Raw genomic sequence first — 12,474 nt, 5'->3', positions numbered from 1 at the left:
TCCAGTCTGCTGAGATGGGCCCAGCCCTATTAACTCCTATTGACAGTGACACACATGTGGCCTCCTCAATGAGTGGTTCCTTATTGATTTTTCTCTCTAGCGCTTTTCACTTCCCCTTTCATGCTGCTTAGAGAGAGATCTTTATCTTGACTGATTGGCGATGTGAATTGTCTCACACATACGCAGGGCGTAGTTTTTGCATGTAAGTCTATTTATATATCGTCATTAATACAGTAAAGCGTGTTTTCTATTCTGTTATGGGGTTATCAAACCCACGCATTGGATAAATTGCATAAAACGGTGCAAATTGCTCGTCACTATTCTTCCGATCTGCAATCTGTCCTGCTTCTGTTGCCAAAATGAACTCTGACAGCAGATATCGACTTAATATCAAGGCAGGCCACTGGGAGAAAAAAATGATTATCCTCTGGTAAAATCAGCTATCGATGGGAAAGCAAATAGCTTCCACCTCACACCTTGAGGAGATTTATCGATATGTTATTTGATACGTAGTTACTCAGTATCTGACACACGTAGGGGAGGGACGGGTGGCATATTGTGTTTGTTATTGGCGCTCCGTGGTCATGTAATATGTCACACTCTCTTATTTTTCACTTAGCTGTGTAGGAGAAATTTTCTTTGCATCTGGCTCCGTTGTTCTGCCTGAGTATGTGGTCTGCAAGAGCTAAATGAAATAGCTTTTCCAACTCCACGAAAGCTTTGGTTTTGTCTAAAAGTTAATCATACTAAAAATACTTACTTCCTTCCCTTGGTAGCATTTTCTATGAAGTGACCTTCATGCCTGCATCCAGCATTTAGAACAGATAAAAAATTTGGTGATTTTTATAGTTGATTTCTTATGCTGTATGGTTATGGAAGATGCAGTACAGTTACAGTCTTTCTCTTATATGGACTATATGTTGCATACATAATGGAAATTGTCAGGCATGCCCATCCAAAATACAGTTGCATGTGTTGAGAAAAAATGATTCAGCAATTCATCTTTTTTTTATTCTTCTTATTATTATTGACTTTTATTATGATAGTTTGACCGGTTTTTGTCATGAAATGTCATGATATGATATACATGTTATTGTAAATAATTTTAAATTCATAATTTCTTTATTAATTTTATTTATACTCTTTTATCATATATTTCCGTAATGCTATCATTGTTCTATTTATGCCTGCATGCATTACACCGATTTTTGAAAGTACAGTAGATTTGCAACTTTACCCGTTAGAAGCTGGATGCAGTTAAATGCTTATTATATTCCGCTTCTGATTTCAAAGCATTTCTAATATTGATTTTGATGTTGAGGGGTGAGGACATTTCCTGACATGCACAGATTTAGTTTGGTCAGATCATCCTTCTCTATTATCAAAATGCTAGAGTGTTGCCAGTCTAATAACTTTATGTGTCATCATGTTTGGCCCTGTCATCTGAATCTCGACAATCTCAAGTGCTTTATTCCGATTAAAATTATTGATTATCCTCCTTACCGTGAACAATATCAGAGCAATCTTAAGACATGACGGGCCGGTTGTCTATTAATGAAAAATTAACCTTGAGGGATTTCTGCTTGCTGCTTTGTAGACTTGCAACCATAGCTCACTATTGCACTGTGGTCTTTTTATGACAGCATAATTAGAGATGAGCAGAAGCACCTGACTTGCCTGCGTTCAGGAAAAGTCAATACTGCAAGCCAAACAACTTCTCACTCAATTGAACTCTACAGAAAATCCATACAGAACAGCTCTATCCCTTTATGGCAGTGAGAAATAACCCTGTCTCATTTAAAGCTGCAATGCCTACTTGCTTTCCAAGCAGTGATTCAATGTGATGTTTTTGTTCATGAAAACATATGATGCAATTTTATTATATATATATGTGTGTGTGTGTGTGTGTGTGTGTGTGTGTGTGTGTGTGTGTGTGTGTGTATAAAACAGTTGTACAGTATAAAAATCGTTGCACCTATAGAGATCCCCGTAAACCTCAAAAACCAACATATATATAAATTTGACATGTATATTGATTGTCTTTTGACTTTAGCATTGAAAATAAGTATTTTGGTGCAAGTGCCTCATTTTGGTGTAAGTGTAAGAAAGGTGTAAGAAATTAATTTTTGTACTTTTATGCTGCGGTTGCTGTGAACTGAATGAAACTTGAATAAGCTGAAATTATATATATATATATATATATATATATATATATATATATATATATATATATATATATATATATATATATATTTTAATTTTAATTTAAGTACACCAAAAAATCAATTCTGTCATGATTTACTCACCCTCATGTCTTTTTTTTTAATATTGAGGAAGATATTTGGAAGATTGTTGGCAATCAAATACCTTTGGTTATTATAAGATCGTAACATTTTTTTGTGCCTGCGCATGAGTTTGTTTCTGTATTCATACATTCCTCCAGAGAGTGGCATACCTGAGTAGGTCAGACCTTGACATGTAGCCAGCTGTACTGTATTTTCTCTGACGCTAGCTGAGCTCACCCCTGTTGCCATTTGACTGGGCTATAATTTGTTTTTGTACCCCAGTGCTTGTGCTCAACACTGCCTGCGATGTAAAACACAAAGCACTCTGAGGGCAGTGCTTGCATGCAGTTATTTGTATCAGAATAGGGCATCTGGGATATGGCCCTATATTGCCTTTTTGGAATATAATTCAACCCACCGGTCTATGGGGCTTTAAACCTGCATTTTTCCTGGCCATGTCATTACAAGGCCATAACAAGCGTGCATTTTTTTCTCTTTTATTTTGACACACTCGCACGCCTAGTATTTGAGCACCACCTGCTTGAGACAAAGATATTTTGAAGCCTGACATATCTATTGTTGGTGATGTGGCTGTTTAATCACTTTCTTACTCTGTAATTAAAGCCCAAGAGAAGCTGTGAAAAGGTAAAAGGAAAGAAGCGTTTAGACTTAGCCAACGTTATGGCCTTGCTGTAATTGAAACTGTGGATGTTCCTCCACGCTTATTGTCTTTGGAGTGCTCCGTAAAAGTAGCTCATGCTGAATACTTTATATAAGCAAAGCCCAGCGGTAGATTGAGGGCCGTGCTCTGACCCTAGCATGGTGGCCGATTTGATACCCGAGGCCAAATGGTATCATACCCTGATGGTGAGCTGATCTGCCTCTCTCTCCATCTCTGAGCTGTTCAGAGTGCAGTAAAGGGTCTTTTAGAGTGGACCATGAATAGTGCATGGCCAAGCTTTCATTACAGGCCAGACTAGATTGTAAATAAGATACAGGAAGACCAGGATAGTGGAGCGCAGTTTCAGGGGTCAGGCGAGTCTGGGTAGGTAAGAGCTGTCAGTCAAATCTGCATTGCACACGTCCATTCATTCCCCAAGGTTACCAGGTATACACGGCGGCACGGGGCATTTTCTTCAGATTTCATAAGAAGATGGCTCTATTTAACCAGGGAAGTGGGATGAAAAATTTGTAAAAATTGCATCCGTGTCCTTTGACTCCTAGTTATTATACATTCCTTTGAATAACTCAGTTGATACAGAAAGTAAAGTGCTCTCACATGTCATATGATGGTGGAAAAACGGTGAAAATCCACAAAAGAGTGGAACACCAGCAAAATAACTGTGAGTGAGTGTCAGCAGGCCATTGTGGAAATGCGGAAGCCTTAACGGCACCATTGCTCAAAGGCTGCATTGGTTTGGCTCAGGAAAAACATCTTGTGCTGACAGAAGTCTAATTACCTTTGTGCTAGCATACATGGAAGAGGGTAATCACTATAAACTGTCAGACACCATAAGGCTCCTTACGCTTCAAAATTAATATCTCTCTTCTCATTTAATTAAGAAATGAAAGTGTTGCTTAACAGGTATTGATTGTGGCTCATAGGAAATGTAACCCATCAGTGCTAAAAGGCCCTTGACTAGAAGTTCAAAAGATAATGCAGGGAGTCCAGTGGAGGTGGAGGTAAACCTAACCTCACACTGACAGCTTTCATCACTGATAGTCTTCCTGCCATCTGCTCAATAGATTGAGGTGAAAAGATCTGAAGGGGTCCTGCATAACCGCTTTGAAAAGATAGTTCACCCACAAATGAATCTTCTGTTATTGTTTACCATCACTGCGTTCCAAACATATAGGACCTTGTTTTTTCCCTGATAGTGAGATACATTACTAGTCAAATTTGGACAGTTCTACTCATTATTGCTGTTTTCCATATGTTAGAATAAAAGAAAGATGATCAAATTAGGTAGTCACTAATATGGTTAACAAAACACTCTTGGCAATTACTAGCATTGCGAACAGTGTTCCAATATATAGTGGATAACTTCTTCTTTGTTTTTGCATATTTATCTTTATTTTTCTCCATTTGGGAAATTATTAAGATTTATTTAGTTTTTTGTAAAGAATTGTCTGTTTGTGGTGAGTTTAAGTCTATGAGACAACTAGAATTAGAATTTTATGTATAGAGTGTTTCATTTTTGTGTGAATTATTCTTTTAAGCACAGAAATGTGATTCAGCTGGAGAGTTTTTACTGGTGTCTACTACCGATGTGTCAATAAGTTTTTATTTTTTAAATAGTTTGAGTGAGACATGATGTCCTGTCTGGTGTGCTCCACTCTCCAGTGCTTGTTAAATGTTAAATGATCATCATGGATTCTGTAAGTGTCTGTGTAGTGTTTCTCCCCTCTGTATGTCACTCTTTGTACTCTATCAGACATTTGATCTGAGAGTCCGAGTGAGCCAGCATTATAATTTAATCAGCAGCTCCTCTCTTTTAATCGGCACGTAACCCGATGCACTCCGGGTTCTTGTAAGAGTACACTGAGTGAGGCCCGTCTGCTGACAAACTGATGGGCCCATGTTGCCCTCTGAATAGAGCAGTGAGGCTTGCCCATAGACCCAAGCTGGCCCACCTAACACCCGACCAGTGCTTATCTGAACATCTCTGAACCGTGATGCTTACTTACTGCTGGAGCACCTTTATTTACTGCCTTATTTACTGCTTCTCACTCACATTCATTCTGTTAAGCTGCGTGTGTCTATCCACAATAATTATGTGGGACATTATAATATATTATATTACCAGTCAAAAGTTTGGACACGCCTACATTTTTAATTGTTTTTTTTCCTCCAAATCTGATAAAATTTTAAAATAATACAAAAATGTGTGCATTATATGGTTACCACAGATGTCATTTTGTATTATTTCACTCTCTGTGTAAAACTTAAAGTCTTATTTTATCATTATTAATATACTTTTAAAACATTTGTTAATATTTGGAAAGTTATTAAAGTAAAATGATTTTCATTTTAGTTTTTTTGTTATGTACTACTGTAATTTTAATCCGTTTTTTTTTTTTTTTATTTATTTAGCTATAATATTTTTTTGTCTTCCTTATAAAATCCATTTACTTTTATTTAATAATAATAACTATAACTATGGTTCAAAAGTAAAAAAAAAAAAAATTAAAAATACTAAAAGTGTGTGTCCATACTTTGACCCATAGGATACTGGCATATTGTACAGACTAGAGTTAACTGTTAACAGCAAATATATTCTTGGATATGCTGTATTAAATTGAATACATTTTCACAACCACAGACAAGTACTGCAGCTTCACGCGTTTGCAGAAAGCATCAGTTGGATGGTATGAGAGCAGAGTCAGCTCTGTGGGGTTGCAGTGGCCGGTGATGGTCATCGTGCCCTGATGACTTACGGTCCACTGGGGAAGAGAGATCCAGCAGAAGGTGGGTGATGAATGACTGTGTTCAGTGGGAGGATTGTAATTGTCCTTCTCTAATTGTTAGGTGAGCACAAAAGGCACATTTTGTAATTGAACTGTTTAACTGTTTGTATTGAGCTAAGAGAGAGCTATTTTGTCCCTAGAATGACCTCTGTACCTTACTGTGTTTCTCCCTCCGTCTGACTCTCTGACTGTATATTGTTTTTCCCATTTTATTGCTGCTTGCGCTATCCGTGGTGCTGGCATAGTTCACATATATCTTTTTCAGGCCATACCTTTTTCAGGGCATCCTGAGTGGATACATACATAGAGTGAGCCAGGATCTCTTCTTGTATATTGCATAAGACTGTTTCAGTGTGGTCTAAAAACATGAATACAGTATTATATACTTTATAATGCTTACATTTCAAAATCATTAAAATATATGTCAGTAATCATTAGCGTCTTATACTAATTTATTTAATCTGGAAATTAATAATGATTATAATGCAAAAAGTTTAAGATATTTCGTTTTAGAAATCTATTATGCTCACAATGGCTGCGTTGATTTGATCAAAATACAGTAAAATACAGTGAATATTTACAGTAAATTACAATTTAAAATAAATGCAAAGTTCTGCCATGATGGCACAGGCCAATAGTTGTAATTCACCGTGATATAGTCACATCATTCTTCACATCGTGCAGCTGATGAGCTTGCTGTTCAACATTCATATGCTCTGCTAGTGCTTGCTGTAACACTTGTAGCATGCTTCAGAAACCCTCCACCTTCCCCAGCTCCACCTATGTAGAACTAATTTAGTGTGTATTTCATGTATATGTGCAGCAGCAGTTTTCCTTCTGTGGATGTATTTGCAGTAGCAGCGTAACAGATCTGTCCAGCCAAGACCAAACACATTACTTTCTATATATGTTACCATACTAAACTCTAAGAAAGCTGTCATGACAGAACGACCAAAATGGGATGGCAAAGCTGATCGTTGTGCTGATTTAGTGCTCAAGATAACAGATTTCACAAACTTAATCAGTAAATATTTTTATATATTATAGTTATTAAATGCTATTTTTGACAAGGTATAGCCAAGCCAACAGACAGCTTTGTGTGGGGTTAATTTTTTGGCTGCTCTTTTGTATCCGTGTATTTTTTTTTTTCTTTTATAGATATTTTTCCGCCAGCACAAGAATGTCGAAATGTGAAACAGCTTTACAAATGCACAGGCATCCATCCATTCACACCTCTCAGTTTGAACATGTCTGTGTAAAGAGCTGTTAGATGTAGCGTTGGTCAGTTTGTGTGTGTTAAAAGCTACATGGGCAGATGCAGTCTGCTTTTAATGAGTGGGGAACCAAGGGAATGGCAGTAGTTAACATCGAGAAATGCTGGGATCATTTAGTCCCCTGTGGCTCCTGACAGTGACTTAATAGTTGCACATTTTTGAGTGCAACCAAATTGCCTTTTTGCCTTACTAATGCATTGACTGGCTTTCCATCTATAAAGACTGCTTAAGACCCCTGACACCTCTCTTTCTTTCCATAGAATATTATATTTGCAGTATCTCAAGTGGAGTACAACTAACACTATTGGCACTCACAGCTGTAGTCACAATATAAACTTTTTCATATTGAACTGTCATACTGTTGGAAACTGGAAACTGGAAAGTTCCAGTACTGGCATCTCATTGGTCTGATTGGTATTACCAGTAGTAGTATATGCATTTGATTATTATTATTATTATTATTATTTGTTTGTTTTATGTATTTGAATTTATTTACACAATTGAGGTTAGAGTTATATTAGGGTTTAGATAAATAATATTAACTATAATAATTTATTATTAGGGATACTGCAAATATTATTCAATTAAAAATATAAAACAATATTTTATAACAAATCACCAAACTATATATATATATATAATTTATTTAATAATTAATATTATATAATTTAAGCAGTTTTTATAGCAGTGGTCAGTATTTATGATTCAGACCATGTTATATACATGATTATACTTAATTTATTACTTGATTAGGATTAGTTTTAACATTGTGTTTAGTAGTAGTAGTACTGTTAATTCAGAATTGATCATTTAATATATTTTAATGTATAATGTATTTTTTTTATATCTACTATATACATACAGTATTTATTATCAATTAGGCTGTGATTATACTCATAGTATTACCACATTATAGCTTAATTACAAAGGTGTAGCAAGGTTTGAGGTTTTATTTGGTAGGATCAGGATTAGCAACGCCTTGTTTTTGCAGCATTACCGCGTATCCTCCCATTCTGGCTCACCGAGAGACCTTCCTCTCTGTTCTGTTCCCTGCCCTCTGTGGTCCCATCAGTCCTGCAGTCATTAAGACTCCACACTGCATCACCCTGCTTTCCCTCATGGCCACCCACCCATTGTCTCTCAGCACAAAACTGCCCATGTTGTAATTACCATTAGCACAAACAGGAGAGCAGCTTCATTGATATGCTGTTGGTGGCTGGGCAAGTGGTGGGCTGGCACACAATAGCCTGGGCGTAGAGGGGCTGTTTGCACCAGGGACACGGGGCAGAGCTGCCTTCTTTCTGAATGCACGAAGGCTGCCCGAGCCTCACGTCATTCACTACACGCACCAACTTTAATTAATTTTCATCCGTCTCTCTCCTGTGTGTTTCAGTGCTGCTGACCCCCACATCTCAGTCTGAATGGAGCCATCTACCCATCCACGGCTGTCAGAAGGGCTGCTTCTGGTGCTCCGTTTCGAGAAAACGGGCCCTTGAGAGTCCGTATTGTCTTTAACGTGAGTGAATGTGTGTTTCTATGCAGGTACATGATAATCACTGCAGTCGAGATGACTTTTTGAAATAACGGTCTCATTTTGCATTTGAGTATGGCAGCCGTGTTTAGCTGATTAAGACTATTGATTCTACATCTGTTCTGTGCGGGCTTCCGTGGCGGCAGAAAATAGCTCTGCCGTTTATTGATAGTTTGAAACATAATCTTGATTTTATTGGTAATTGATAGAACCATTTGAGAAAAATTCCACCCAGTTTGATTTCGCAGCCGCTCATTCAGCTGATTAAACCGTGTTGCTTTTGGCCACATTTGCGCCCGCTTTGATTCCTAGACATCTGTGGATAAGCCCGATCGCCAGACTTATAAAATTGCCCGACTCAGATTAAGCCCCAGGAAGGAGTGGATCCTCTTGGTGAGTAAGTCTTTTGTCCTTCATGCTGTTTGGGTGTTTGATGGACTGAAATGGCCTGCTGGGACTTTGTAGGATGAAACAGGGCTTGAACTGTATGTTGTCTCTGAAGTGGTCCGTTGCTCATGATAGCTTTAATATATCTAGTGCTCGACCGATGCTCATTGTAGACGCTGTGTTGAGTCGCACCGCAGGAGGCTGTAAGGAGGTGATTAACTAATGGTGCCGGTGTTTTAAGAAGAGAAATCCAGTCGGGGGAACAGAGGTCCCTTCAAAGCCGCTGGACGCCTATTAGGAGATTAAACCAGCTGCCCTTCTTCATACCTCTAAGCCGGCCTGGCCAGCAGCAGGTAGCCTGACACCAAATTAAGAACGGTCAACAACACATCACACCTCCCAGACCGGAAAGCTGACATGTGACCTCACAAAATCATCAGTGCCGAGTAAACGCTGGAATGACTTTTAAAATCTGAACCACTGATCTATATATCTCACTTATGTATATTATATACTTATATGTTCTCTATTATAGATCGGTGATCTGAACAGATCTGAAAACACTAGGCATTATTTATATGCCGAATTTGTAAATGGCTACATGGTTAGAAGCATTACTTGCTCACAAATGAGTCTTCTGCTGTGAATGGGTGCCATCAAAATGAAAACCCAAACAGCTGATGGAAGCATAACAACAGTTAAAGTCTTGTGAAGTGAAAGTCTGTATTATTAGCTTCAAATATTGCTTTTGGTGCTATCCTGTCCTCCATCCATGATACTGCTCCAGGGAAAAAGTTGTCTTGTCTGAATCAGGAGAGAAATATGCGCAGATGAAGCACCATTTGCACATGGAAAAAGGCCAGAATAGCTGTAAATAAATGTTTGTGTTTTGATGCGAGAGGACAACTGAAGGAAGCTTGACTGTGGTTTAAAGGAATAGCTGTACATAACTTTGTTCTATCAGACAAACACAGTCTTTTTGTTTTATTTATCCTGGCTCTCTAAAAATATATTTTTTAAAAACTCAGACTGTGTCATATACAACTAGGATGGCTTGGGGTGAGTAAATGATGAGGTAATTTTCATTTTTGGGTGAACTATTCCTTTAAGGACTTATTTTGGCCAGAAGCAATAGTTTAAAGATACCTTTATGATGGATTTGTTTCTTACTAACACGCAACACCTCACAAGACATTCATTAGTGGGCTGGAATCATGTGGACTATTTGAGGAATGCTGTGATGATTTTATAAGCTGTTTAGACTCTCCTTCTGATGGCACCCATTCACTACAGAGGATCCACTAGTGAGCAAGTGATGTGATTTCTCCAAACCTATTCGGATGAAGAAATAAACTCATGTACTGTACATCTTAGATGGTCTTAAAATGATTAAATCTTCAACAAATAATCACAAACTTTTGCTTTAAATCTTTCGAAGAGCAGAGAAAGCGTAACCTTGTTCGTTGTAATCCTGAAATCATCTTACAACCAGGATGAGGTCTTTAGTTTTCTACCTTAGACAAATCAGTGGCAAATCACACTGTTGCTGCAGAACACCTCCCATCCTGAATGTATAAGTGATAGTTGTTGACTCGCCTGCATTAACATCTTCTCCCCAAGCGGCCCATAGCCTGTGGAAGAGTGAAAGCACTGCGTCTGCCTCAGGGAAAACAGATGAAGTGGCTCCACACTCTGTCACTCATAGTCATAGTGATGGCGTTGAGGCCTGTGCGACTGGCTATTCCCAGTTGCGATGTGTCTGCATGCATGTGTGTGTGTGTGTGTGTGTGTGTACGTGGCGCTCTGCCCCCGGCATGTCTCGTTTCGGAGTGCTGTCACTCCCTGCTTCCCAGCATCTATTAACACTGCCATTATCATGCTAATCTACATTGTATGATTACATAAAGTAATTTATGCACACTTTATTGCAAGGCTACACACAGAGAAGCTTCTCCAGAAACATGTAGTAAAGTGCCTGTGTTTGCTGTCCACGTCTTTTTATCACCCAGTTCACTCACCGCTCACAGTTTAATTGCGGATAGAGCTAACTTAAATGTTGAAGTGTATTATTTTATTGTGCTTTTTAATGCCTTTTATTTTGCTGTGAAATTTAAGAGCCTGCTCTTGCTTGCTGTATGATTTGTATAATATTGTATGTCGTACACCAGGTTTTTCAAAAACTTCAGATATGTTTATTATATACATGTGATTTCTACAAATTTAATGATTATTAATGTATGTTTATTTTTTTAATAATTAATCATAATTAGTGCTGTCAATGATTAATCGTGATTAATCGCATACAAAATGTTTGTTTGCATAACATACGCATGAGTTTTCTGCATACATTTATTGTATATATACATACAGGTTATATTCTGAAAATATTTATATGCATTTATTTATTTTTTATTCATATAAATTGTATAATAAATAAATATATTTATTATATTAACGCAAATATATTTTTTCTGAAATATATGCATGCTTGTGTTTTTTTATTTTTATATTTGATTATGATTGTGATTAATATTTTTACAACTTTGAAGCACTAATCATGATATTTAAGTATTTATTCATATATATATATATATATATATATATATATATATATATATGTATATATATATATATATATATATATATATATATATGTGTATGAATAAATCAAATACTCATGATTACATTTTATACATATATATGTATAAATACATTTATACATATATATGTATAAATGTATATAGATGAATAATTATTAAAGAATAATTACTACAATACTAAAGTAAAAGAGTACTTTTGTACTCTAATATATTCATAATATATAATTTAATTTATATATAAAATATACTATTTTACTTTAATAAAATATGTTTCAAGTAACTGTAGCTGAATGATTATTACAAGTAGTACAAATCAACGGAGAGCCCTATGTTTGGTAGTTATTATATTAGAAAGTTTAAAGACATGTGCCTTAGCTTACAGCTCTACTTTAGTTTGAACTTTATTATGTACTAAAAATGTAAACAAATAAACAGAAGCATAACAAACTGTAGCCTGAGTTTAAAAAGCCACAGATTCTCTCTGTTTCACATTTAGTCACAGACACTGATCTAATTAGAAATGCAGAAGGCTGTTAAATTAAAATTGTATCACACTTATTAATATTTTAACTAGCAACCCCACCTTCCTCCGGGTGCCAAACAAGGACACTCACCACCAACACGCGGCAGTCGTACTTTCAGAGCAGAGAGGCCGATTGTCAGCCGCGCTTTACGCAGATCATGCTTTACATTGTTTATGCACTCTTATGCAGGTCGCCTCACGCAAATGGCCTCCTCCATTCGAGAGCATAAAGTGCAGCTTTTCCCCATTTCTTGGCTCTACGGAAACACTAGCTGTTAATGGAATCCCATTTGTGCTCCTATATGATGGGCTAATGGTCTCCTTGAGGGGAACGCTCCAAATTAAATAGCACAGATTCACATCTGTCAGACAAACCAGGAGGCTCTTTGTAATCAATGACCCAGAC

At 37.0% G+C, this 12,474-nt stretch overlaps 1 protein-coding gene and 1 pseudogene across 6 annotated transcripts in view; one reads left to right on the top strand and one right to left on the bottom strand.

The window, feature by feature from the left end:
• Positions 1-12,474, top strand: part of LOC122328902 (sushi, von Willebrand factor type A, EGF and pentraxin domain-containing protein 1-like) — a 502,117-nt gene that overhangs the window by 155,066 nt on the left and 334,577 nt on the right. The window lies entirely within an intron of this gene.
• Positions 9,275-12,474, bottom strand: part of LOC122329130 — a 33,842-nt pseudogene continuing 30,642 nt past the window's right edge.

Source organism: Puntigrus tetrazona, chromosome 23, assembly GCF_018831695.1.
Source record: "Puntigrus tetrazona isolate hp1 chromosome 23, ASM1883169v1, whole genome shotgun sequence".
Lineage (NCBI taxonomy): Eukaryota > Metazoa > Chordata > Actinopteri > Cypriniformes > Cyprinidae > Puntigrus > Puntigrus tetrazona.
The sequence above is the reverse complement of the archived record's forward strand: the minus strand, read 5'-3'. Positions and strand labels throughout refer to the sequence as shown.